The sequence below is a fragment of the Phaseolus vulgaris genome, chromosome 3, assembly GCF_051622355.1.
Source record: "Phaseolus vulgaris cultivar YP4 chromosome 3, ASM5162235v1, whole genome shotgun sequence".
In the NCBI taxonomy this organism is placed as follows: Eukaryota; Viridiplantae; Streptophyta; class Magnoliopsida; order Fabales; family Fabaceae; genus Phaseolus; species Phaseolus vulgaris.
In genome coordinates, this window is record NC_143500.1 from 5,716,713 (window position 1) to 5,722,994 (window position 6,282).

Sequence of the window (6,282 nt, forward strand, 5' to 3'; positions counted from 1 at the left end):
ACAATCTTGTAATTTTTTTTTATACTTCAAATCGGTTTAAGAAGCTAATTCAAAAATACAGTCATAATAATAAGTGACACTAAAATAGAGTGCTTGAGATTTTCAATTTATTCAAATTAAATATATTTAAAAAAGTTAAGAGATATTCACAATATATTAAAAAAAATATACGCGTAACAAGTTACTTTTATGTTTTAATATTTTGTCATTTATATTTTATTCTTTATATTCTTAATTATTGTTAAAGACTTCATCAGACAATAATCTATCAAACGTTTAAAAATTAAAACAATTTAAAATAAGATGAATGTAAATTTAATGTGGTTAAATAGCTTAGTAATTGTGAAATTATCCGTATAATTTAAAAGAAAATGATTTCATTCTACATCCCCATTAAATATTAATATTTTAATCATTTTTAATTTTTAAAATTATTTTAATATATTATATTTTATCTATATTTTATCTATATTTTTATTAAAAACATTTTTTAACTGGAGTAGGATGTGAAAGTGAAAATGTCATCACAATGTGAAAGGAGCCGGGAGAGATGGTTGGCGAAGTAAACAAAGTGAACCTGTTCTAACTGTCAACCAACTGTCCTTCGTCTTCTCCGCCTTCGTTCTTCCCTTCTCTCTATTTCCCTCCTTTTCAATCTTTGACATTCACACTCTTTCTTCCTTCTTTTCCTTCAAACCCTTCCATTTCCTCACAATGCCTTCTCCCTTTTCCCCTCCCACCACGCTCTCCTTCTCATCGACCGTCGCTTCCCGCCGCCTCTCCTCCTGTCGGTGAAGTCGAGGATTAGGGAGATCTTCATGCCCGCCCTCAGCTCCACCATGACGGAAGGTAAAATCGTCTCGTGGGTCAAGTCCGAGGGCGATGTCCTCTCCAAAGGCGACAACGTCGTCGTCGTTGAGTCCGACAAGGCCGACATGGACGTCGAGACATTCTACGACGGCCTCCTCGCCGAAACCGAGGCCGAAGTTGCCGAGGCCAAGGCCCTCCAACTGCGTCCGAACCTTCTCCGGCGCCGTGACGGAGGTCTCTAACGCGCCGCGGAAGGCCGTGGGGAGTGGTCCGAATGGGAGGATTTCTCCTGCTGACGTGGAGAAAGCCGCCGGAGTTACACAGTCGGAGAAAAATGTTGCTCCAGCGGCAGTGGCTTCATCTCCGCCAAAAGATGCTTCTGCTTCTCCGGCGGCTCCGGCAGCCGCCTCAGCTCCAATTCCGGGTCTAGTGTTGTGGCCTTTACGACAATGCAATCTGCGGTTGCGAAGAACATGGAGGAGAGTCTCTCTGTGCCAACTTTCCGTGTTGGGTACCAAGTGGCCACTGATGCACTTGACGCTCTGTATGAGAAGGTATGCTTTTTAAGTGTCAATTTTTCAATAAATTTGAAAGTGAACTAAACTCTTAATTCAAAGGAAAAAATAATTTGATCAAACTTTTTTCATGGGTTAAATCAGCTTGCAGCTGCCTGGATTGCATGTATGATACAACACTCGTGAGACTTTAGTGATATCATGAAACAGAATCTATTGACAATCAGTAAAACACGATAAAAGGAGGTAAGAATGTATAGTTTGGCTGTTTACATGTATGGTATGCTCATAAAAGAAAGAGAAAATAACTGAATTGCATCCACGATCAAGTTGATTTTGCTTGGATCATAGGATCTGATTCAATAACAGAAAATGTTCAGACAGAAAAGGATCATATTTGTGACGAGAAAATTTTGGTATATACATGTTTAAGGTCGTGCAACCAAACAAACCCTTAGTTGATTTTAACTTACAAAAAAAGTTTGAGTCGTTTTATGGTCTTAATTCTTTATATTTTCTTCTCCTTTAAATGCTCTTTTAGAAGTTTATTTTAACTAAAGTGTTCTTCTCGGTCTTAAGATTTTAAATTACATTGTGATTATTGAATTTTTTGGTTGTAATTTGGTTGTCGTGTTATTGTGTATGAGGGTGTGGTTGGTGTTGCGATGTGATTACTGAAATTACAATCAATTACAGGTGCAATACTCGGGCTTAAAAAACATAGTATTGGCACTGTAATTGCAATTTTATTGAAACTGAATATGGAGTTTCAAGTTTTATAAATTTTGCTTTTGCTGCTGTTGATGTATTTTCAGGTGAAACCGAAGGGTGTGACAATGACTGCAATACTCGCCAAGGCGGCTGCAATGGCACTGGTTCAGCACCCAGTGGTGAATGCCTCTTGCAAAGATGGGAAGAACTTTGCCTATAATAGTAACATTAGCATTGCTGTTGCTGTGGCAATCAATGGTGGTTTGATTACCCTGGTTCTTCAGGATGTAGATAAGGTATGTGATTGGTGAATTGGAGAATTATCCTGAATCAGAGTGATATTCGCTGAATATAGAATTGTATGTCAGTTCCCTAATTAATTGGTTGGTTACTTGTTTTGTTACAGTTGGACTTGTATCTTTTGTCACAAAAATGGTAAGAACTAGTGGAAAAAGCTCGTTCCAAGCAATTGCAACCTCATGAATACAATTCAGGTTTCTTGATAGTTTGTCTTTAGTATTGTTTCTCTGTGGAACTGGAATCTTCTAATCTATAGATTTAATTGTGATATTTGATATGTCTTCAGGAACTTTCACACTTTCAAATTTGGGAATGTTAGGAGTTGACAGGTTCGATGCCATACTTCCTCCAGGCCAGGTGACCAGTGAAATCTTGAATTTGTGCTATTAATTTAATAGACTGAGACTCTGTATCAGTGGCAACTTGACCTTTGATTTATTTTTTTTTCTGATAAAACTTTTCCATTTATGTTTAGGGGCTATCATGGCGGTTGGCACTTCAAAACCTACAGTTCTGGCAGAAAACGATGGCTTTTTTAGTGTAAAAAATAAAATGCTGGTGAGTAGCATAATTTTTTCTTTAAATTTCTTTTAGGTTAACATCGACAAGTTTCTATAATTTATAATTAGGCACTTATCCTTAGGTGAACACAGAAACAATGTTTTGGTTTTATGCAAAAAATAGTCATATTTTTCCTGAATGCACAATACTTATCATATGTGAAGCCAAGAAATCTTGCATAACATTTGTTCTGGAAAAAAACTATATTAGTCAGAAGGCATACCCTAACCTTAATTTGCATTTGCATGCTGTTATCCTGAAGGATTAACTCTATGGACATCGTATGATATTTAAATTATTAGCTGGACCTCAATCATAACTGAAAAATAAGATACTTTTTCTCTGAAGTCTCATTTCTTAGACTCCAAGCTGCAACCATCATATATAAAAAACATGATCTGTAGCTTTCCAAAGCTCTTGCAATTGTATCTGGAACTTTTCCATTTTCTCCATCATAAAAGCTATCACCTTTGTGAACTTTTCACTGGGCTTCTATCATGCTAGATGTCAGAAACTGTAGTCTCATGGCTTAGTTGGTTCTTAGTGGCTAAAGATGTATCTTAAACTACAGCATAGGCCGTGTCATCTTACTTGACGAACAGTAAATGTCAGGACTTGATTTTTGTTTCTTGTCAACTATTGAGTTCCACTATTGTATTAATTCACATTGATGACATACCTCTAATTTCCTTTTTTATTAAGAAAGGGACATACCACTAATGACAAAACCTCTCTGTATAATGTTTCTGTTCTGATTCTTTTTACCCAATTCACTGCTAACAAAATTGAGGGCTTCACTGGGATGTGAAGATAGTAATTATAGCTTTGAAAGTCTATACTTAAAATTATTTTGAACGCTATTTATTTGTCATAGTCAATGAACAAATATGTCCTTCTGAAGGTGGTTTTGGAGCATCTCAAGTTTTTCTTTTTCATCCTTTAAGTTAGTATTTCAAGGAAAATTGTCTTCTTGAGCCAGATCATGGTTTCTAAAGGCAGCTAGTCTATTTTAGCCCCTTACTCTTAACTGAATATAAGGAAAACAGAGCTATTTTGGGTATTTTTTCCATCAAAGTCTGTAACTCTAATTGTGTATACTCTCTTAGTAATCGACAATAGTGTTTGCCGTAGCCAATATGTGCCTGCAAGAAACTTTGAATCCTTTCCCTACTTGTATGCATAGTTGAATGAACCTTATTAAAAATTCTGAAATTTATGATAGCAGCATTTCTTTGAACAAGAAGATAGAGCAGTTTATCTAATCCTACGCAAAAGGTTCCTTGTCTTTACCGTAGTGCTGAATGAAAGTAACATGTTAGCTTAACAGGGTGGGGTCGAATAGAATAGAGCTTATAAATACTTTGAAAGTTTTTCGTAAGACAGTAGAGGGTAGACAGTTTGTATAACAGTTTTCGCAAATAACTTGTGAAGGATAGTAGAATGCATATGAAAGTGTAATAGCAGAAGCACAAAAACACTTCCTTTTTATATTAATTCACTCTAACATTGTCTATATCTAGTTCTCCTTTACAACCTTTAAGTTTCACTAATCAAACTGATTATAAGTATTTTTTATGTTAATTCTGGCTTATACTGAGTACAGAAAGTAACTTCTGGCTGTTACTTTATCTCATCCTCAAATAAAGAACACAAGTATTACTTAAGAATGGAAAATATGAAAAAATGTCTTGGAGACCTTAACTATCTCTTAGCTAATTCATTCATTTGTATGGATTCTTACATCAATAACATACAAAAAGATGTGATGATCCACACATAGATGTCAGATAGGTAATACAAAAGATGAGTTAACCTATTCTAGTAGTTAACCCGCTCACATAAGTTAAGCAATTATGACAATATTATTTTTTACCAAGTTATTATGGTTTTCTCAAATATTCTCTTACTTTCACTCTTCGCTACAACAAATTGTTTAAGATACAAGGAAAACTCTCAAATGAGAAGTTATACAAATAAGAACTCGTTTTTGTGAGATAATTTTATAGAGTAAAGAACTCGTCAGTCACTCTTTAACATTGGGTATTATTTGGAACACATGGAACTACACTTGCTTGCGTCTCTTCAAGCAAAAGTTTATTAGACGACTCATGTACACATCATTGGCATCTGTCAAATGAAACATATATTAAATAATGTTTGCATCTATCCAACCATACAATTTGTGTGTGATGGGTTAGTTTTGGATCTCTTGCGTCTGACATGATCTGATACGCGCATAGTTATATTTTATACTTAGTTGTTTAAGCATGCAATCAAAGTAAAATACAGTCTCTAGAACTTGGATCTAACAATAAATGTCTAAAATAAGATCAGTGTGACTTGTATCTTGATTTTTGTGTGCCAAACAGAGAAGAGGTTGGTAGTCCTTTTAACTTACATTGATCTTTGGTGCATTCAACTTGCTATGCTTAAAATACTTTTCGTTCTGAATATCTTTTTCTGGTACTAACAACACCAAACTTAGCATCATGGTCTATTGTGTCAAAGACCTCCTTGGACGAGTCAATCAACTCTTAAAGCCGGTCTGCAAAATTTGAACATGAAGTTGTGTTTGCTATAATCTTTGTCTTCAGTTTTGAATCTTCTTTAGATGAACTTCGATGGCGTAACTAAGACTGAACTTTCTTTATCAGGTAAATGTAACTGCTGACCACCGAATAATCTATGGGGCTGACTTGGCTGCATTCCTTCAGACATTCTCAAAAATCGTTGCAAACCCTGAAAGCCTAACATTATAGGCCTTCAATTCTTTGACATAATTATACGTGTTCATCCACAGGGGATTACAAGATGATCATTTTCACTGAGCAGCCTCTCTGGCATAATGCCTCATATGCTGTGTTTATCTTGTACTTTTTGTGACATTTCCAGGGTCTTTCCCAAGGCACATTTACATGATTTTCAAGGGGAGGAATATTTTGTGTTTTTTTTTCGGTGAAGGAAATTCTAAACGAAAATCTATGGTGAGAAATAAAGAAACCTAGGATTCTTTTCATATCTTGTTTGCAGTTAGATTCTAACATTTGGTTGGTGTCAACACATTATTTTGTCACTAGGAGAAACAAGTTGAATGGCTCATAATGGGACTATTGTGATTTTTTCTGTGATAATGTCATGTTGGCAGCCATTGCATTCCACACCTTCATAAATGCACCACCACAAAAATTAAATTTCCAATTTTACCCTTTACATCTATGTATTTTGGATTATTCATTCTGGGATATATTTTCAAATCTAGAATTACATCAAAAAAAATGTGCATTCCAGAATATATTATAGAATATATTATATTACGGAATTTATTTCTGGATCCAAAATTATATTTTAAAATGTATAAATACATTTAAGATTTAAGGTTTAAGAT

The 6,282-nt window shown here is 35.1% G+C and overlaps 1 pseudogene across 1 annotated transcript; it reads left to right on the top strand.

Annotated features, from left to right (window-relative positions):
* The first annotated feature begins 662 nt into the window (after nucleotides 1-662).
* Nucleotides 663-5,913, top strand: LOC137806314 (dihydrolipoyllysine-residue acetyltransferase component 4 of pyruvate dehydrogenase complex, chloroplastic-like; annotated as a pseudogene). The gene is made up of 6 exons (XR_016519832.1): nucleotides 663-1,364; nucleotides 2,141-2,332; nucleotides 2,443-2,530; nucleotides 2,623-2,693; nucleotides 2,812-2,894; nucleotides 5,552-5,913. The product of XR_016519832.1 is annotated as a dihydrolipoyllysine-residue acetyltransferase component 4 of pyruvate dehydrogenase complex, chloroplastic-like (transcript).
* Nucleotides 5,914-6,282: the final 369 nt, after the last annotated feature.